This window comes from Schistocerca serialis, chromosome 5 (genome assembly GCF_023864345.2).
Source record: "Schistocerca serialis cubense isolate TAMUIC-IGC-003099 chromosome 5, iqSchSeri2.2, whole genome shotgun sequence".
Taxonomy (NCBI): Eukaryota; Metazoa; Arthropoda; class Insecta; order Orthoptera; family Acrididae; genus Schistocerca; species Schistocerca serialis.
Genome location: NC_064642.1, coordinates 748,268,753 through 748,291,151, shown reverse-complemented (window position 1 = coordinate 748,291,151; position 22,399 = coordinate 748,268,753). Strand labels below are relative to the sequence as shown.

Sequence of the window (22,399 nt, the reverse complement as noted above, 5' to 3'; positions counted from 1 at the left end):
CCAAAACAGTCAATTGTATATATTTCGAAAGCAATAAATTTCCTTCTGCCGACACTACCAGAGTGAACAACTGAAAAACGAAATAGTTAAAATTGTGATAAATGACTTAAAAATTAGGCAAACGCCTAGCAATAGTATTAGTTGTTAATCTGTCTCATGCAGATAAAATGTGTTCTAATTGTGTTGTGCACACTCGTATCAGTCCACTTAATTTCCAACGTTCTTATATAACAGCACATGTTGAATGCTTTGATTATCTACTGTCCCGGTTTTCCCACAGTCCATGATGACATCCATAGAATGATGTACTCCATACTATATTATCAGAAATTCCTTATTCAAAATGAGGACGGTGTTTGATGGTAACAATCCTAATTTGCACGTGAAATCCCCTTTGCCTGTGTTACTTTGTTTTTTGTCATCCTTGCCTCGTCCATCATGTACTGTTTTGCCTCCAAGGCAGCCGAATTCCTACGACTATGTCTTGATATTCAACTCTGAAATTTTGTTTATCGCTAATCTCATTTCTGGGTCTACTAATTAACTTTTTCGATTTATTGTCAGTCTATGTTCTGTAGTCATTAGTCTTATCATTCCACTGAACACATCCTGTAATCATTTCTCGTGTTTACTGAGGATTTACAGTATCATCAGAGAATCGTGTCATTGACATCGTTTCACCCTGAACAATCCTACTCGTGAAACTATCTTTTATTTCCGTCATTGCTTATGTGGTACAATATAGGAGAAAGATCCATCATGTCCTTAGGCTTCCTCACTTGGGGCACTTTGTCTCTTTTGTTTTGGTCTTCCATTCTGATTGTTCCTTCACGAGTTTTGTAGATACTATCCGCCTTTCCCAGAAATATCGGAATACCGAATGAGGTGCTTTCTGGCACCGCAGCCTCGGTCGGCTGCGCGCTCGCCAGATGACGATGAGGTGAAGGGGTGGGGAGCTGCTCTACTGTGCCAAGGCGGCAAGTGGTGTGGCACGCCCTACCCCCCCCCCCCCCCCACCTCGCCACCTCCCACACCTTTCCCATTACCTTGTGGGCAGAGAGCCACGTGCTACTCCAGACGGAGGCGGAGCCAGCGGTGGGTGTGGCGGGGGATGGGGGCATTCGCCGTGCTGTGTGCTGAGTGCTACTGCTGAGTGACTGCAAACTGGTGAGCCCGCAGTCGCCTCGGCAGCACCCCGCACTCGGTAAGGGTTTCCAGCACACACCATCCTGATATCAAGTGATGGGACTATTTTGCTACACTGCTGAATCAGCATGCTGCGATTATTTTCTTATAATAATAGCAGTAAGCACTGAGATGTCCCATCCGCATTAATAACTGTGGTTGCTGTCTTCCATTGGCTGCACATCCTCTCCTTTAATACAGCCTGAATAATTGAATGCTTCTCTGCCGACCGCTGTGGTCGCGAGGTTCTAGGCACTGCAGTCCGGAACTGTGCTACTGCTATGGTCGCAGGTACTAACCTGCCTCGGGCGTGGCTGTGTGTGATGTACTTAGGTTAGTTAGGTTTAATTAGTTCTAAGTCTAGGGGACTGGTGACCGCAGATGTTAAATCATATAGTGCTTAGAACCATTTGAACCATTTGAATGCCTCTCTGCCTTCAGTTACCCACAGAACCAGGCAGATGTGTTGAGGATATCATAAAACGTTGTGTTCTTCGTTCGGAGGTACCAAAATTTAATTAATATTCTTCAGAGAATCTTGCTGAGAATATAAATGTCCATCTTAATTGTCAGAACCACGCATCATACAAAAATTTCTTCGTAAATAATTTTATATCATCTTCAACGGAAACTGTTTTCTAGTCTTTGTTTATATACACTCTAATAAAAAATAAATAAAATAAAAAAGGCGCACTGTGAATGAATTGACCGAATGGGGCTGAAACCGCTAGATGTCATGTACATCTACAGACAAGCAAATGGTTACAATTTCAGAGAAATTGGATGATTCATTCAAGAGAAAGACTTTCACAAGTTGAGCAATTCAACCACATGTTGGTCCACCTGTGATCCTTATGCAAACAGTTATCCGGCTTGGCATTCATTGACAGAGGTGTTGGATGTCCCCGCCTGAGAGAAATCGTGCCAAATTCTGTCTAATTGGCGCCTATATCGTCAAAATTCCGAGCTGGCAGGAGTCACAGCTGTGCACGGCCGGCCCGCACGCGGGAGATCAGACAGTCTTGCTCGACCTTGCGGCGATGATGACACACGCTTTGCCCAACGACTCACCATGCTTTTGTCCACTGCCAGATCACCGTAGACATTCTGCAAGCGCCTATGAATATCTGAGATGCCCTGGTTTTCCGCCAAAAGAAACTCGATCACTGCCCGTTGTTTGCAACGCACATCCGTTACAGACGCCATTTTAACAGCTCCGTACAGCGCTGCCACCTGTCGGAAGTCAATGAAACTATACGAGACGAAGCGGGAATGTTTGAAAATATTCCACAAGAAAATTCCGGTTTTTTCAACCAAAATTGGCCGAGAAAAAAAATGTGTTGCATTACTTATTGAACTGCCCTCGTATATTAATGATTTTGCGCGCAGTATTAATAGTAAAATCAGGCTTTTTGCAAATGATGCAATCACCTGTAATGAAGTACTATCTGAGAGAAGCTGCATAAATATTCTGCCAGATCTTGATAAGATTTCAACATGGTGCAGATTGGCAACTCGCTTTAAATGTTCAGAAATGTTAAATTGTGCACTTCGCAGAACGAAAAAACCTAGATCCTATGACTATAGTACCAATGACTCACCGTTGGAATCGGCCAACTCATACAATTTCCTGACTGTTACATTTTGTAGGGGTATGAAACGGAATGATCACATAGGTTCAGCTGTGAGTAAAGCAGGTGGTAGACTTCGGTTCATTGATAGAATACTGGGGAAGTACAATCAGTCAACTAAAAAGATTGGTTAAAATCTATCTGAGACGCATCCTATATTATTGATCAAGTGATGGCACCCATATCACATATGTCTAACAGGTAATATTGAATGGATACAGAGAAGACCACCAAGAGTGATCACCAAACATGGGAGAGTGTCACAGAGATACTGAAGGATCTGAAATGGCAGACTCCTGGAGGGAGACGTACTATCCCGAGAAAGTCTATTAACAAAGTTTCAAGAGCTGGCTTTAATGATTACAGTAGGTACCTACTACAACCCCTTCGTATCGCTCACAGAGGGATCGCGAGGAAAATATTAGAATAATTACTGCACGCACAGAGATTTCAAACAATCATTCTTCCCACGCTCCATGCGTGAAGCGTGAAGAAATCGTAATAACTGTTACAATAGGACGTACCCTCTGCCATGCACATCAAAGTGGTTTGGAGAGTCTAGGTGTAGATGTAGATAGTACCCAGTGTGTGTCTGGTCTATTACCTGCTGAAGTGGAAATTGACACCCATCATTTCACTGAGGTAATTAAAAAATTGATACATAGCACCATCATTTCAGTAGCATAAGGACCTCGCGTTCTTTTTTTTTCTTTTGTTTTGTTTTATCATTGGTTCATGCATTTGACGTCGTAGATCATCTACAACCAAGTCTCTCACAGCCACAAGCCACGCACACAGTACATTAGGGTACTTGGATTGGCTGGGAGCTTGTGTTATTGAGCCAGAAACTCTGGGATAATCACCGACCTACACAAAATTTTCAAATCGAATCCAGGTTGAGCAAATCAAGTTACTTTCCGGCTGCAACCAGCCGCAATCCTCTCGGCCTCCGCAGCAATTAATTTTTGTTTAGGGTACTTTTCTCGACATTGTTCACGAACCTTAACCACAATTTTGTACTCTTCAAGAGGGCAGCTACCCAATCGTTTCTTTTCTTTCTTGCTTCAAGGACATTTTTCAAAACCACTTCTCGTTTACTTAATGACACTTTTTCTCACCAACCAGTGCACCATCACATAGAACACTCCTCTCACTTTAACTGTAACAATTGTAGAAAGGTCCACACCATGAGCCCTATTCTATATCGTTCATACCGTCCGGTGTAATAAGTTAGTCTCGGTAGTGAAGTCATTTTCGGTTCTTTATCGAAATATCCTATTCAGTAAGCTTCTGGGACCTGTTACCGAACGGTCCTCCAACCGATTTTACGACAATTCCACTGAGAGGTTTTGGATTTCGGTGTGGCCCCGTCGATCGGTGAGCTGTGGTTTATGTACAGTTATAATTTGTTATTTTAGACATATTTAGCGGTTTCAACTTCGGATTTAGTGATTGTGTTTGTGGTGTGCGTACTGTAAGACCTTCGGTACACACACCATCAGATTATTTGACTTGTTGCTTTAATGAAGTAGGCGAGTGTCAGCAATATGTCTCGTGGTCTTATTGTGGCGTGTTTATCTTCTGTCGTTAGTTCAGACGATAGAAATGCCACTTGCACACTTAGAGTAGTAGATTGGAGGTGACTAACTTTAAACAGAACTTGATTAATTTTCACACACATTTATTAAAATAATAAAAAGCATAGACATTACGTAACTCGATTCTGGATGCTGATTACAATTGACAATTTGAAGTTCCTTTGGTCTTGGTACGTTAATCTTATTCTCACATATCTCCGATACTTGACAAAGTGTCTATTCATTTATCTTCATGGCTATGTACAGGAATATGGTAATCTTATTAGGCGCAGACTGCAACTTGACTATAGACTGGTACAGACTAATGCAGACTGGTACAGACTGGTGCAGACAAATGCAGACTGTCTAATCAGAGGTCTGTGCACTCGTTATAATACCTCGTGTGTTCAGGTATCACTGTGTGAGTGCGATCCGCGAGTAGAAAAGGTTCTACATTATCAGCAATCTCATTGGCTGCGTTACATACTAATACACGGATCGGCGGAAGCAGAATTTGGTCTGTCCCTAAGGCAGCGCCATCTCGTAGTGCGGAGACGGACGAGCACTGCGCCTGTGCTGTTGTGCTTAGCGGGGCGCGCTCTAGTCGGAAAGTCGTGTACGCGCTGACTATGCGGAACTATGTACACAACAGTGTTACTAAAGAATCACCAGAGTACGAATCCAGTTGGAAAGTGAGTTCATAATAGGCTATTTTCCTTTGTTAGAAATAGGTTAGGTTGTTACTGTGAATGATTACATCCAAAAACATTCTCTCAAAATAAGTATTATTTTTATGCAAATAAGAGTTTAAAGATCATTAAATATCAAGACATCAGCTCTGTGTACGTATATAACATGAGTGTGATCTGACGTTACTAGTGACTTTGTGTACTTTTTCCCCATAAAAGGTTTAGTTAGTAAAAGGTTTAGTTAGTAATTATTGTTATGGAAAGCAATTATGTGAAGCCTGATATTGGAAACTGTCCAAACTATCACACATTGATGACTCACGCAGCACCGTTTGGCAATGAAGTCATCCTACGTTCCTCTACAGAATAATACGAGAATTGAACACTCTGTTCATGTTGTTTGCCTTGACAAGTGGTTAGCGCGCGGGAATGTCATATGAAAGGTACGGGTTCGCGCACGGATGTGTAAAAAAAATTTTTTTTTTTTCATTTTCATATATGCAACACGTTCTGAGACATTGTTATTCGTGTAAGTTAAGATTTTTCTGCAATATTAGTTATTACTTACATGTAAGAGCGCACTTCCTCAGTAATGATTTCGTGATTTCTGTGTGTTTAAAAAACGAAATATGAAATTGCTGGATATGAAATTTCTGTCAGTGAAACCTTTGTATTTTTTCTTGTCAGAAATAATTCACCATTTGTTTCCGAATAAGTAGCGATTTCCGAGTTTCGGTTAGACAGGAATTACTGGGAATGTAAGTAGCAGCAGTCATCTTCATAATCTTGCATGTCACAACTGTTTATCTGCATTCGAATCCTCAAAAACAGTAGACAGAGATGAAAGATCTCCGCTGTAATATTTTTAGACTGTAGCAGCATATACGAATCATTTTCATTCATGAGATGCTGTTATAAACTTCGACGAACTGCAGGAGCTCTCGAAAATGCGTTTTTTCAGTTTTGTTTTTAAGACCCAAATTGTTAACGTATCGTATAGGGAAGTGGGCTACTTAATCATTTGGATTTTTAGGAGCGAGTTATAAGCACAATCTGTTTATCTTCTTATTTTTTGAAGCTCTTAGAATCAATTTTTCGGGTGTTTTTATTGATGTATTAGTACAATGAGGAACTACATACTAATCCTAACCCGTTTTCCGAAACGTAAAATCCAAAACACGATGACAGTGTGAATGAGAATAAGATGACATAATGCGGTATTTACGAAATCTGCAGAATACAGTCGAATAGGCTATCGTTATTATGCATGCATGGAAACATGCATTCAGGGAAACTGTAAAAATTTCTATGCATTTCAGCTGAGAATTATGGAAATGGATGTACTGCGCCGATACTGTTAAGGAGGAGGCAAGAGCAATGAAGGCGGGCACGTCAGATCGATAAAATGCGGCGTCGTGCGTTATGGCAACGTAAACGCAATTTTCGGTACTTGGAAGAATAGCGCGCCTGTGTCGTCTGCTAGCCGCTTTGTGTTCGTGGCGCTTGCTTTTGATTGGCTTGCGGGACGCGAACCGACAACAGCGCTTCGGTTCTCTAGACCCGAACGGTTGTTGTTGTTGTTGTGGTCTTCAGTCCTGAGACTGGTTTGATGCAGCTCTCCATGCTACTCTATCCTGTGCAAGCTTCTTCATCTCCCAGTACCTACCGCAACCTACATCCTTCTGAATCTGCTTAGTGTATTCATCTCTTGGTCTCCCTCTACGATTTTTACCCTCCACGCTGCCCTCCAATACCAAATTGGTGATCCCTTGATGCTTCAACACATATCCTACCAACCGATCCCTTCTTCTAGTCAAGTTGTGCCACAAACTTCTCTTCTCCCCAATCCTATTCAATACTTCCTCATTAGTTACGTGATCTATCCATCTAATCTTCAGCATTCTTCTGTAGCACCACATTTCGAAAGCTTCTATTCTCTTCTTGTCCAAACTATTTATCGTCCATGTTTCACTTCCATTCATGGCTACACTCCATACAAATACTTTCAGAAACGACTTCCTGACACTTAAATCTATACTCGATGTTAACAAATTTCTCTTCTTCAGAAACGCTTTCCTTGCCATTGCCAGTCTACATTTTATATCCTCTCTACTTCGACCATCATCAGTTATTGTTCTCCCCAAATAGCAAAACTCCTTTACTACTTTAAGTGACTTATTTCCTAATCTAATTCCCTCAGCATCACCCGATTTAATTCGACTACATTGCATTATCCTCGTTTTGCTTTTGTTGATTTTCATCTTACAGCCTCCTTTCAAGACACTATCCATTCCGTTCAACTGCTCTTCCAAGTCCTTTGCTGTCTCTGACAGAATTACAATGTCATCGGCGAACCTCAAAGTTTTTATTTCTTCTCCATGGATTTTAATACCTACTCCGAATTTTTCTTTTGTTTCCTTCACTGCATGCTCAATATACAGATTGAATAACATCGGGGAGAGACGGCAACCCTGTCTCACTCCCTTCCCAACCACTGCTTTCCTTTCATGCCCCTCGACTCTTACAACTTCCATCTGGTTTCTGTACAAATTGTAAATAGCCCTTCGCTCCCTGTATTTTACCACTGCCACCCTAAGAATTTGAAAGAGAGTATTCCAGTCAACATTGTCAAAAGCTTTCTCTAAGTCTACAAATGCTAGAAACGTAGGTTTGCCTTTCCTTAATCTTTCTTCTAAGCTAAGTCGTAGGGTCAGTATTGCCTCACGTGTTCCGATATTTCTACGGAATCCAAACTGATCTTCCCCGAGGTCGGCTTCTACTAGATTTTCCATTCGTCTGTAAAGAATTCGCGTTAGTACACTCCTGGAAATGGAAAAAAGAACACATTGACACCGGTGTGTCAGACCCACCATACTTGCTCCGGACACTGCGAGAGGGCTGTACAAGCAATGATCACACGCACGGCACAGCGGACACACCAGGAACCGCGGTGTTGGCCGTCGAATGGCGCTAGCTGCGCAGCATTTGTGCACCGCCGCCGTCAGTGTCAGCCAGTTTGCCGTGGCATACGGAGCTACATCGCAGTCTTTAACACTGGTAGCATGCCGCGACAGCGTGGACGTGAACCGTATGTGCAGTTGACGGACTTTGAGCGAGGGCGTATAGTGGGCATGCGGGAGGCCGGGTGGACGTACCGCCGAATTGCTCAACACGTGGGGCGTGAGGTCTCCACAGTACATCGATGTTGTCGCCAGTGGTCGGCGGAAGGTGCACGTGCCCGTCGACCTGGGACCGGACCGCAGCGACGCACGGATGCACGCCAAGACCGTAGGATCCTACGCAGTGCCGTAGGGGACCGCACCGCCACTTCCCAGCAAATTAGGGACACTGTTGCTCCTGGGGTATCGGCGAGGACCATTCGCAACCGTCTCCATGAAGCTGGGCTACGGTCCCGCACACCGTTAGGCCATCTTCCGCTCACGCCCCAACATCGTGCAGCCCGCCTCCAGTGGTGTCGCGACAGGCGTGAATGGAGGGACGAATGGAGACGTGTCGTCTTCAGCGATGAGAGTCGCTTCTGCCTTGGTGCCAATGATGGTCGTATGCGTGTTTGGCGCCGTGCAGGTGAGCGCCACAATCAGGACTTCATACGACCGAGGCACACAGGGCCAACACCCGGCATCATGGTGTGGGGAGCGATCTCCTACACTGGCCGTACACCACTGGTGATCGTCGAGGGGACACTGAATAGTGCACGGTACATCCAAACCGTCATCGAACCCATCGTTCTACCATTCCTAGACTGGCAAGGCAACTTGCTGTTCCAACAGGACAATGCACGTCCGCATGTATCCCGTGCCACCCAACGTGCTCTAGAAGGTGTAAGTCAACTACCCTGGCCAGCTAGATCTCCGGATCTGTCCCCCATTGAGCATGTTTGGGACTGGATGAAGCGTCGTCTCACGCGGTCTGCACGTCCAGCACGAACGCTGGTCCAACTGAGGCGCCAGGTGGAAATGGCATGGCAAGCCGTTCCACAGGACTACATCCAGCATCTCTACGATCGTCTCCATGGGAGAATAGCAGCCTGAATTGCTGCGAAAGGTGGATATACACTGTACTAGTGCCGACATTGTGCATGCTCTGTTGCCTGTGTCTATGTGCCTGTGGTTCTGTCAGTGTGATCATGTGATGTATCTGACCCCAGCAATGTGTCAATAAAGTTTCCCCTTCCTGGGACAATGAACTCACGGTGTTCTTATTTCAATTTCCAGGAGTGTATTTTCCAGCCGTGACTTATTAAACTGATAGTTCGGTAATTTTCACATCTGTCAACACCTGCTTTCTTTGGAATTGGAATTATTATATTCTTCTTGAAGTCTGAGGGTATTTCGCCTGTCTCATAAATCTTCCTCGCCAAATGGTAGAGTTTCGTCAGGACTGGCTCTCCCAAGGCTGTCAGTAGTTCTAATGGAATGTTGTCTACTCCCGGGGCCTTATTTTGACTCAGGTCTTTCAGTGCTCTGTCAAAGTCTTCACGCAGTATTATATCTCCCATTTCATCTTCATCTACATCCTCTTCCATATCCATAAGTTTGTCCTCAAGTACATCGCCCTTGTATAGAGACCCTCTATATACTCCCTCCACCTTTCTGCTTTCGCTACTTTGCTTAGAACTGGGTTTCCATCTGAGCTTTTGATATTCATACAAGTGGTTCTCTTTTCTCCGAAGGTCTCTTTAATTTTCCTGTAGGCAGTATCTTTCTTACCCTAGTGAGATAGGCCTCTACATCCTTACATTTGTCCTCTAGCAATCCCTGCTTAGCCATTTTGCACTTCCTGTAAATCTCATTTTTGAGACGTTTCTATTCCTTTTTGCCTGCTTCATTTACTGCATTTTTATATTTTCTCCTTTCATCAATTAAATTCAATATATCTTCTATTACCCAAGTATTTCTACTAACCCTCGTCTTTCTACCTACGTGATCCTCTCCTGCCTTCACTACTTCATCCGTCAAAGCTACCCATTCTTCTTCTACTGTATTTCTTTCCCCCATTCCTGTCAATTTTTCCCTTATGCTCTCCCTGAAACTCTGAACAACCTCCGGTTTAGTCAGCTTATCCAGGTCCCATCTCCTTAAATTCTCATCTTTTTGCAGTTTCTTCAGTTTTAATCTACAGGTTATAACCAATAGATTGTTGTCAGAGTCCACATCTGCCCCTGGAAATGTCTTACAATTTAAAGCCTGGTTCCTAAATTTCTGTCTTACTGTTATATAATCTATCTGAAACCTGTCAGTATCTCCAGGCTTCTTCCATGTATAGAACCTTCTTTTATGATTCTTGAACCAAGTGTTAGCTATGATTAAGTTGTGCTCTGTGCAAAATTCTACCAGGGGCTTCCTCTTTCATTTCTTATCCCCAATCCACTACTACGTTTCCTTCTCTCCCTTTTCCTACTGCCGAATTCCAGTCACCCATGACTATTAAATTTTCGTCTCCCTTCACTATCTGAATAATTTCTTTTATTTCATCATACATTTCTTCAATTTCTTCGTCATCTGCAGAGCTAGTTGGCGTATAAACTTGTACTACTGTAGTAGGCGTGGGCTTCGTATCTATCTTGGCCACAATAATGCGTTCACTATGCTGTTTGTAGTAGCTTACCCGCATTCCTATTTTGCTATTCATTATTAAACCTACTCCTGCATTACCCCTATTTGATTTTGTATTTATAACCCTGTAGTCACCTGACCAGAAGTCTTGTTCCTCCTGCCACCGAACTTCACTAATTCCCACTATATCTAACTTTAATGTATCCATTTCCCTTTTTAAATTTTCTAACCTGCCTGCTCGATTAAGGAATCTGACATTCCACGCTCCGATCCGCAGAACGCCAGTTTTCTTTCTCCTGATAACGACATCCTCCTGAGTAGTCCCCGCCCGGAGATCCGAATGGGGGACTATTTTACCTCCGGAATATTTTACCCAAGAGAACGCCATCATCATTTAACCATACAGTAAAGCTGCATGCCCTCGGGAAAAATTACGGCCGTAGTTTCCCCTTGCTTTCAGCCGTTCGCAGTACCAGCACAGCAAGGCCGTTCTGGTTAGTGTTACAAGGCCAGATTAGTCAATCATCCAGACCGTTGCCCCTGCAACTACTGAAAAGGCTGCTGCCCCTCTTCAGGAACCACACGTTTGTCTGGCATCTCAACAGATTCCCCTTCGTTGTGGTTGCACCTACAGTACGGCTATCTGTATCGCTGAGGCACGCAAGCCTCCCCACCAACGGCGCGGTCCATGGTTCATGGGGGCATCGCTATCGAAATGCATACTGAATAATGCACGGGCTCTAATTCGAGTGCTAGACCGTTCGGTGCTCTTGAGTACCGAAACGATCGGCACAATGTCGGAAAGATACAGATAGGCACCCAGAGGAGGGTGCACTGTGGTCTGGGGAATATTTTTGTGGTATTCCTTTCGTGAAGGCATAATGGATCAACACATGTATGCATCTAGCCTTGGGGACTACGTCCACCCCTACATGCAGTTTGTATTTCCTCGGAACGATAGCATCTGCTAGCAGGACAATGCAACGTTTCGCACAGCTCGCAGTGAACGTGCGTGGTTCGGACAGCATCAGGATGAGTTTGTTGTACTCTTCGGGCCACCAAATTCCTCAGGTTTAAACGCAACAGAGAATCTGTGGGACCACCTCGATCAAGCTGTCGGCGCCGAGGAGCCTAATTCGAGAAACCTAGGACAGCCGGCCACGGCACTGGAGTCGGTAAGCCACGGCTCCAGCATCCCCATCGCTACCTTCCAGAACCTCACTGACTCTCTTCAAGTGGTTGAAATGGCTCTGAGCACTATGGGTCTTAGCATCTGAGTTCATCAGTCCCCTAGAACTTAGAACTACTTAAACCTGACTAACCTAAGGACATCACACACATCCATGCCCGAGGCAGGATTCGAACCTGCGACCGTAGCGGTCGCGCGGTTCCAGACTGGAGCGCCTAGAACCGCTCGGCCACAGCGGCCGGCACTGACACTCTTCATGCACGTCGCACAGTGGCCCGCGCTGCAAAAGTTGGCTATTCAAGCTTTTGACAGTTGGTCACATTAATATGACAGGACAGTGTAGCACGTTTGCCTTTTACAAACTCACGTAAATTGAAGAGGGATCACTGCTGTCAACATGGACAGGGGCTGCGAATAGCTGGCTCTCGGTAGGAGTGTGGATCGGCCGTGAGGCGTACCGAGATACTCCGTGTAGATGCGATAGCGCTGTGTTCCGGATGGCGCAGTCGTTAACGCACCTGCCTATTAAGCAGGAGATCCCGGGTTGGAATCCCGGTCCGGTATACATTTTCGCTCACCGCGGCTGATTCCGCTTAACGTCCCGCCACAGCTGACAGCTGTGATCCCCCTTCAATTTACATATAGTGATTCACAGTTGCGGGATCTGTGTGGTGTCTGTTCTGTCGAAGGAACGTATACCACGCATTCAAATAATTCTACAAAGTTGTAGAGGCGTTCGTGGACAGCTATTAAAGTGTTGCATGTCGTCTTTCGTCTCTGGATCTTCGGCTCCTCTCAGCAACGGAGGGTAAATCTTTGAGAATGCCAGTCACTGTCATAAAAATCATCAAACATCAGCCGAAAGTCCCTAGACGAAAGACTACTAAAAACGACCCGATAATTGTGTTTCTCTTGATGTATCAGATTGTATCTTCGACCACATCTCCGCCTGTACATCCGAGTGACGCAAATGGGCCGGAACTACGTGAAAAATATAGGGAAAAAACACCCGTGTGATTCCAGATGCAGAACTCAGTGTCATCTTTGCTAACGACGCGAACGTTCGCTCCGTGCCAAAAGCTGGACTCGGAATGGAGCAGGGAAAGGGCTGCGTTAATTACAGATGGCGAGAGACGCTTCCAAGGGCAGGGGCGTGCGCACACGCACGTACACACACACACACACACACACACACACACACACACGGGGCCCGCTGACTCCGCCTTCCACCGTCACCGAGCAGCCAAACCCACATCCAGACCTGCGACTGTGTCTGTTTTTGGACCACGAGGACAGCTACAGGCCGCTGCTGAAAGGAATGAGTCTGGCAGCAACGCGGCAACGAGTCGGGCGTTCGCTGTGGTGTGTGTTAGAGCAGAAAAGTATTCTTCATTTTGAATACATACTTATTCTGTGTGTCGGTTCGTACACGAGAGTGCATGGTACCAATATGTACCAAAAAGCCGTCCACGAAGACGCGAGTTTTTCAGGCGGTCGTATACCGGGGTCTGTTCATCATAGAAAAAATGGTTCAAATGGCTCTGAGCACTATGGGATTTAACTTCTGAAGTCATCAGTCCCCTACAACTTAGAATTACTTGAACTTAACTAACCTAAGGACATCACACACATCCATGCCCGAGGCAGGATTCGAACCTGCGACCGCATCGGTCGTGCGGTTCCAGACTGTAGCGCCTAGAACCGCTCGGCCACCCCGGCCGGCCTTCATCACAGAGATAAGGGCTCAAGAGTTTTCAATAGCACTCGACCTATCGGAAGAGCGGTCATACTGTAGCTGTCCCACAGTACACGGTCAAATTGTGAACAATACACACGTCCTCCAGCTCAGGCAGTTTACGCAGACTGGCTGGTTCTTTTGCATTACGTGTTTTCTAGGGTGGATCTTAGGCGTCTGATAAAACCTACATTTGTTCGTGGGCGGTTCACATCTACTTCTACATAGATACTCCGCAACCGCCGTACAGTGCATGGTGGAGGGTATCCTGTACCACAACTTGTCATTTCCTTTCCTGTCCCACTCGTAAATAGAGCGATGGAATAACTACTGTCTGTATGCCTCCGCGCGAGCCCCAATTTCTCGTATCTTACCTTCGTGCTCCTTACACGCAACGTATATTGGCGACAGTAGAATCATTCGGCAGTCAGATTCAAATTCCGCTACTCTAAATTTTCTCAGTATGTTTCTCGAAAAGAACGTCGCCTTCCCTCCAGGGTTTCTCATTCGATTTCCCGAAGCATCTCTGTAACACTTACGTGTTGTTCGAGCCTCCCGCTAACAAATCTAACAGCCATAGCATGAATTACATCTATATCTTCCTTCAATCCGACCTGGCACGGACCTCAAACACTCGAGCAGTAATCAAGAATAGGTCGCACCGACGCCCTATATGCGTTCTCCTTTACAGGTGAACCACTCTTTCCTAAAATTCTCCCAATAAGCCGAAGTCGACCTATCGCTTTCTCCACCACAGTTCTCACGTGCTCGTTCCACCTGATATTGCTTTGCAACATTATGCTCAGATATGTAAACGACTTGACTGTCTCAAGCAGGTCACTAGTAATACTGTATCCGAACATTACAGCTTTACTCTTCCTATTCATCCGCATTACATTTTTCCACATTTAGGGCTAGATGTCATTCATCACACCAAATGGAAATTTTGTCACTCAACTTCGGCACCTTCGAGTACACCACGGCATCATCAGCAAAGAACCGCAGATTGCTGCCCACTACGTCAGCCAGATCATTTATGTACACAGAGAACAACAGATGTCGTATCACACTTCCCTGGGGCACTCCTGGCGATACTCTTGTCTCTGATGAACTCTCGCCGTCGAGGACAAGAAGTCTTCGAGCCACTCACATATCTGTGAACTTATTCCATACGCTCGTACCTTCGTTAATAGCCTGCAGTGGGACACAGTCTCAAATGCTTCCCGGAAATCTAGAAATACGGAATGTGCCTTTTTCTGTTCACCCATAGTTCTCAGTATATCATGTGAGAAAAGAGCGAGCTGAGTTTCACACGAGCGATGCTTTCTACAACCATTCTGATTCTTGGACATAACTTTCTCAGTCTCAAGGAAGTTTATTATAGTCGAACTGAGAATATTGCGGTTCCGTTCTTTTTACATTTCTCATATACTTGAGTCAGATGCACCTTTTTATTGAGAAAAACCCCAAAAACCATGATTTTTCGGTGCCAAAACTACCAGTTGTGAGGATGGCCACTTCTGTGATTTCTATTCACGGCGAATCGTCAGAACTTTACCATGTGTTTTCAAGATGATGTTCTCGCGGAACCTATACACATTTTTCAGTATTATTATCCGTTGCCATGATCCAGAAGTTCACAGTTACCATACTTACGCACGTAAAATATGCTCAGAATATCCGGTCTGAGGCGCAACAGTAGTTTTCACTGACGTAGTCTGCTCGTGGTAAGGATTCTAAGGTCATTGCAAGCGATATGAGGACACCACAATACTTTTTAATTCATCATTTTTCACCAATACAACTGTCTCTGTGTAAAGAGCATTTCGCCCGCATCTCGTGGTCGTGCGGTAGCGTTCTCGCTTCCCACGCCCGGGTTCCCGGGTTCGATTCCCGGCGGGGTCAGGGATTTTCTCTGCCTCGTGATGGCTGGGTGTTCTGTGCTGTCCTTAGGTTAGTTAGGTTTATGTAGTTCTAAGTTCTAGGGGACTGATGACCCTAGATGTTAAGTCCCATAGTGCTCAGAGCCATTTGAAAGAGCATTTCACTCTTATATAGATATGCCCAAAGTGACAAAAATAGGCTAAAAAGGGTCTTAACAAGTCTGAAAATAACTTAAAATTACTGCCACAAATTACATAGAACTGGAAGGACTGAAAATTCAGTAAAATGTTTCTGATAATATTTTTAATCTTTTAATACAAATCAAAAACTGAACGTTTTCAATGGTTTGCGATCGATGAGCAAAGTATTCAGAGAAAATGTAAAACAAACTACTTTTTGTTGACGTTATATTATGTGCACTTATTTGTTACCTATACAGGGTGTTTCAAAAGTGATGGTCAATAATTCACACATGCAGAGTACGGACCAAAAGTAGCTAAAAAGCTCCAGTAGATATGGGTCCACAAACCAACAGTTGTTGAGATACATCAGATTTTCTGTTTCGGTTCATCAGTGTCTAGGAACACATGGCATCTACAAAAGTTAAATTATGTTTTCGAAATGTTGTTCAGGTGTCTGAATGCAACATTGAACTCGCCTCTGAAATGAGTTGCGAATCCTCACAGGAGGAATTCTGTAAATGCTGGAAGGCTGCTTCAATCCGCAAGCTCAATTCCTTGAGAGATTTGACCTCGGTAGCGTAGACCAGACTTTTGACATGACACAACACACAGAAATCCATGGGATTTAAATCTGGGGACCTTGGAGGCCACGGCACAGGCCCTCCTCTACATGTCCAATGTTGACCATACGTCTGAGTTAGAGGCCGGCGCACTCGTAAATGAAAATGTGCTGGAGTACCTAATGCATGCACCACAAGTTCAGACGTTGGTTCAGTGGAACATCATCGTGTACTTCTGGAAGTACAGTCCGCAGAAACCGCTTGTACTGCAATCTGGTTAGTCTCTGTGGTAGGAAGTGTGGTCTAATTATGCGGTCTACGAGCAGTTCTGCCCAGACGTTCAACAAATAACACTGCTGATGTCGTGATACGTGTGTTATACTAGGACTGACATCGGCCCAGATGTGGCAGTTATGGTAGATAAAAATACCGTCACAGGTAAATCCAGCCTCATCCGTGAACACAATACCGCTTACAAACAGGTTATTCAGGGTAAACTGTTGTTGCACCCATTGGCAGAAATTCTCTGTCGGAGGGAAGTCTGCATTGTTGAATTCTTGCACTCGCTGGAGATGATACGGAAAGCGTACTAAGCGATATAAAATCTGCCACACAGTGCTATGACTCAGGAGACGCTCTGCGGGAGCAATCCTTCTTGTTGAAGTACTCGGACGTTCGTGTACAATGCGTAACACCCTTTCCTCAACATCGGGTGTTATGTATCTGGGTCAACCTTCTCGTACATCGTGTGCGAAACTCCCAGTTTCTCTATGACGTTGATGTAACCGGCTAAATGTATGCCCGTCGGGCTGCCTGCGGAAAGCAGACTCTTCATCATACAGTCGTGCAGCCTCAAGGTCACTGCCATTCGGCACAGTGCACGGAGGGGAAAGACAAGTAATTGCGCATGCGTAAACAAACACGCAGTCGATCCCATACCATGAGATAACAACGTAAATACCGCGGTATCCAGGGACGAATACAGTTGGTTCCCATCTCGAATTAATACGATACTTCGGCAACGGCTGATTTGCGGACCCATATTTATCTCAGCTTTTTTGCTACTTTCCGCCTGTACTTTCCATGTGTGAATTATCGACCATCGCTTCTGAAACACTCTGTAGTGCAAACTATATAAAAGTTCACTGATCTATATAATTCGATTCATATAAGCAGCACACCCTGCGGTAGCAGGGAAAAGAAGGGAACCAGTGGAAAAATGCTGCTCTCGGAACACAAAAAGGCAAATAGTTCCTTTTTAAAGGACTGAGAGAAAAGTGGGGAACCAGTTGCCTCAAAACGTATTCCGCCTTTCTCACTAATACCCTTGGCATGCAGACATATTCGCACTTTCTTGTATTGAAAAGAATAGCAGAGAGAGTGACGGTGGAAGAGAGAGGTGAAGGAGCCAGTGGGAGGGAAGAGAGAGGAGACAGTGATAGTGGAAGAGAGACAGTGGCAGTGAAAGAGAAAAGAGGTGAATGAAGACAATAGCGGTGGGAGCCAAAGAGAGACGAGATATTGGTCAGTCAGGGACAGTGGTAGCAAAAGAGATGGATTTAGATAAAAGCAGTGAGAGCAAAAGAGATAGGAAGCAGTTGAAATGGAAAAGAGAGATGAGTCGAGGCCACACATAGGCTTTGGGGCGGTCTGGACCCTCCTAGACCAGCGAATTTTATCGTTTAGGTGTAGGGAAGGGCGTATTTTGGACCGGGATACTGGGGAAAAATAAGTTGGACGCGAGTATCTATGTGCTTCCGAGGTATCGTGAGACGGTGTCAGTGGGAAAGATATGCAAAAGGAGACAATGTAAGCGAGGGGGAGGCAGTGGCAGTGGCAGTGGGAGAAAAAGGATACGGTGGGAGAGACACAGACAGTGACGGAATAAACTGGCAACACTAGAAAATAGTTAATGTAGAGTAATAGAATTTCGGGAATACATTTGCCTATGCAATATATTTAAGTGATCACAGGTTAATTAATGTAAGTGCCAGATAAACCATTGCAAATTGTGAAATACTGGTAAGTGAATAAGCGGTGTAACCGCCAAAATGTTCAATACAAGCAAGCAAAAGTGCATGCATTGTGCTATAAGGGTACCGGATGTCATTTTGTGGGACGGACTTCCATGCCTGTTGCACTTAGTCGATCAATATAGCGACGGTTAATGCTGTAGTTGCCGTCTGATGGTATCCCGTAGGTATATGATTGGAGACAGATATGGTGCTGCAGCAGGCGTAGGTAACTTGACGACACCGTTTAGAGCATGTTGGCTTAAAACAGAGGTATGTGGGCGAGCGTTATGCTGTTGGAAAACACTCCTTGGAATGTTTTCGTTAATGGGAGCACAACAGATAAAATCACCAGACTGACGTGCAAATTGCAGTCAGGGTGTGTGGGATAACCACGAGAATACTTATAAAAAACACGCCCAACTCCCAAAGTCCAGGTGTAGGTCGAGTGTGTATAGACGCAGACAGGTTGGTTGCAGGCTCTCAAGAAGCCTTCTTCTAACCAACACATGGCCCTCACTGGCACCGAGGCAGAAGCAGCGTTCAGCAGAAAACACAGCAGACCTCTTCCCTGCCCTCCATTGAGCTCTCTCTTGACACCACTGAAGTCGCAAATCGCGACGGTTTGGGGTCATGCAATGCACGCTACAGGACGTCTGGCTCGGGGTTGTCGTTGAAGCAACCGATTTGTAACAGTTCGTTGTGTCACTGGGTGCCAATTGCTGCTCAGGCTGCTGCTGCAGTTGCAGTTGGATGAGCCCGAGTCACTCACCGAACATGATGGTCTTCCCTCTCGGTAGTGCCACGTGGCAGTCCAGAAAACGGTCGGTATATTCTCGTGATCACCGCTGCCAGCAGCCATGTACAGTGTCCACTTTCCTGCCAAGTCTTTCTGCAGTATCACAGAAGGAACACTAGCGCCACTCTCATGTGACTGCCGCCAAATTTGAATAACATCACACTTTCACACAACTCCTTTTTGGTGTCCCGTTTTTCCGTCAATGTATATGCACAGTAGCAGTGAGAAGGAGATACTAACAATGAAGGCTTGACTACAGAGATTGCGTAAAAGGATTTAGAATGTTATGTTTTAAAAGAGCGCGAATGTGCTCGCACGCCAAAATTTTTGGTAAGGAAGGAGGAATAAGGCTTGAAGCAGCAGGTTGCTCATTTCTCTGTCTTTTAAAGGGGAACATTTCGGACCTGCCGACAGAGTACAATACTGCTGCAGGAACAAGTGTCTCGGAGAACATCGTTGGGCCACATTGTTGACCGAGCGAGGTGGTGCAGTGGTTAGCACACTGGACGGGCATCCGGAAGGACGACGGTTCAATCTCGCGTCCGGCCATCTTGATTTAGGTTTTCCGTGATTTCCCTAAATCTCTTCAGGCAAATGCCGGGTTGGTTCCTTTGAAAGGGCACGGCCGACTTCTTTCCCCATCCTTCACTAACTCGATGGAACCAATGAACTCACTGTTTGGTCCTCTCCCCAACTCAACCACCGAACCACATTGTTGTACACGGGCAACGTAGCAGACCCCTAAGTGTTCCCTTGTTGACCCAGTGTCTTGACAATTACGATTTCAGTAGACACGGGATCATCGACATCCGACCACAGGCTTATGAAATGCGTTGCCTTGTCCAGTGAATCACGTTTCTTGTTAGAACAGATTGATGGACGTATCATACGTCGTCATCCAGGCGATCGACTAATCGAAACATGCACCATGCCACAGACGCAGTTGGTGAAGGCAGTGTTATGCTAAGGTGGACATTCTTCTGTGCTTGCATGGAACCGAGGTTCCATGAAGCTGTTGACTCAGCTCTCGGAAGGCCCAGCGTTACCATCCTTACCCATAGGAGTCACTGGATGTGGCTATGGAGAGGCACATGGTAAGCACGTAGGCAGCTTTGGTGACTGGAGCCGCCACTTCTCAGTCAACTATCTCCTTACTTGGCCTCACAAGGGCTGAATGCACACCGCTTCCAACAGCGCTGGGCAGACCCGGACAGTCAGCCATCCAAGTGTTAGCCAATTCCGACAGCAGTTCATTTCAAAGATCCAACGGGAATCGGTATTACCACTGTTGCAAGGCCATTGACCGAAGCTGTGGAGTAAGTGAACGTTACTGTGGATATGAACGCTTGGTCTTCATTCTTTTGGAGATGTCCGAAAGAACAGACACCACACGCAATTTACATTACTATGTAAATTTAACTGCGGCATCTGGCCACAGTATCTGGCGCAAATGCGCGGACTATTCATGCTTCCCAGCCGACCAATCTGCCCTCAGTCTCTGTTCACGTCCTCCACGTTCGCTACTTTGACATTCCCACACAGCACGTCGAATGTAACTGTGCTCCTGCACTGAGGGTGGTGGATTCGTTGCCCATCGAGGCAATTCAGTTATATGAGTCCCTGGTGTTTGTTTCTACTTTTTCTTTTTTGACATGTCCGAAAGAACAGACACGACGCGAAATCCACTGCAATTGCGATAAACCCTGTGTCCGGATGGTTCAGTGGTTAACGCAACTGCGTAGTAAGTGGGAGATCCCGGATTTGGGTCCCGGTCCGGCGCACATTTTCACTCGTCACCGCTGATTCCAAATTAAATCCCGATGCAGCTGACATAAATACACTCCTGGAAATTGAAATAAGAACACCGTGAATTCATTGTCCCAGGAAGGGGAAACTTTATTGACACATTCCTGGGGTCAGATACATCACATGATCACACTGACAGAACCACAGGCACATAGACACAGGCAACAGAGCATGCACAATGTCGGCACTAGTACAGTGTATATCCACCTTTCGCAGCGATGCAGGCTGCTATTCTCCCATGGAGACGATCGTAGAGATGCTGGATGTAGTCCTGTGGAACGGCTTGCCATGCCATTTCCACCTGGCGCCTCAGTTGGACCAGCGTTCGTGCTGGACGTGCAGACCGCGTGAGACGACGCTTCATCCAGTCCCAAACATGCTCAATGGGGGACAGATCCGGAGATCTTGCTGGCCAGGGTAGTTGACTTACACCTTCTAGAGCACGTTGGGTGGCACGGGATACATGCGGGCGTGCATTGTCCTGTTGGAACAGCAAGTTCCCTTGCCGGTCTAGGAATGCTAGAACGATGGGTTCGATGACGGTTTGGATGTACCGTGCACTATTCAGTGTCCCCTCGACGATCACCAGTGGTGTACGGCCAGTGTAGGAGATCGCTCCCCACACCATGATGCCGGGTGTTGGCCCTGTGTGCCTAGGTCGTATGCAGTCCTGATTGTGGCGCTCACCTGCACGGCGCCAAACACGCATACGACCATCATTGACACCAAGGCAGAAGCGACTCTCATCGCTGAAGACGACACGTCTCCATTCGTCCCTCCATTCACGCCTGTCGCGACACCACTGGAGGCGGGCTGCACGATGTTGGGGCGTGAGCGGAAGACGGCCTAACGGTGTGCGGGACCGTAGCCCAGCTTCATGGAGACGGTTGCGAATGGTCCTCGCCGATACCCCAGGAGCAACAGTGTCCCTAATTTGCTGGGAAGTGGCGGTGCGGTCCCCTACGGCACTGCGTAGGATCCTACGGTCTTGGCGTGCATCCGTGCATCGCTGCGGTCCGGTCCCAGGTCGACGGGCACGTGCACCTTCCGCCGACCACTGGCGACAACATCGATGTACTGTGGAGACCTCACGCCCCACGTGTTGAGCAATTCGGCGGTACGTCCACCCGGCCTCCCGCATGCCCACTATACGCCCTCGCTCAAAGTCCGTCAACTGCACATACGGTTCACGTCCACGCTGTCGCGGCATGCTACCAGTGTTAAAGACTGCGATGGAGCTCCGTATGCCACGGCAAACAGGCTGACACTGACGGCGGCGGTGCACAAATGCTGCGCAGCTAGCGCCATTCGACGGCCAACACCGGGGTTCCTGGTGTGTCCGCTGTGCCGTGCGTGTGATCATTGCTTGTACAGCCCTCTCGCAGTGTCCGGAGCAAGTATGGTGGGTCTGACACACCGGTGTCAATGTGTTCTTTTTTCCATTTCCAGGAGTGTACGTCCTTCCATTATAAGCAGGCTGTTTAGGTTCTTGTATTGGTAACGCCACCGCAACCTAGCGCTCTGTATGAAAATCACTGGCTGTGCTGTGTGCTGTCTGTGGCTGGGTGGCATTG

General features: G+C 46.1%; 1 protein-coding gene and 1 non-coding gene across 7 annotated transcripts in view; both read left to right on the top strand.

The window, feature by feature from the left end:
• Nucleotides 1-22,399, top strand: part of LOC126481150 (adipokinetic hormone/corazonin-related peptide receptor variant I) — a 413,854-nt gene that overhangs the window by 194,231 nt on the left and 197,224 nt on the right. The gene's annotated exons all lie outside the window — the stretch shown is intronic.
• On the top strand, nt 12,339-12,411 carry Trnan-auu (transfer RNA asparagine (anticodon AUU)). The gene has a single exon. It is a non-coding gene; the product is annotated as a tRNA-Asn (tRNA).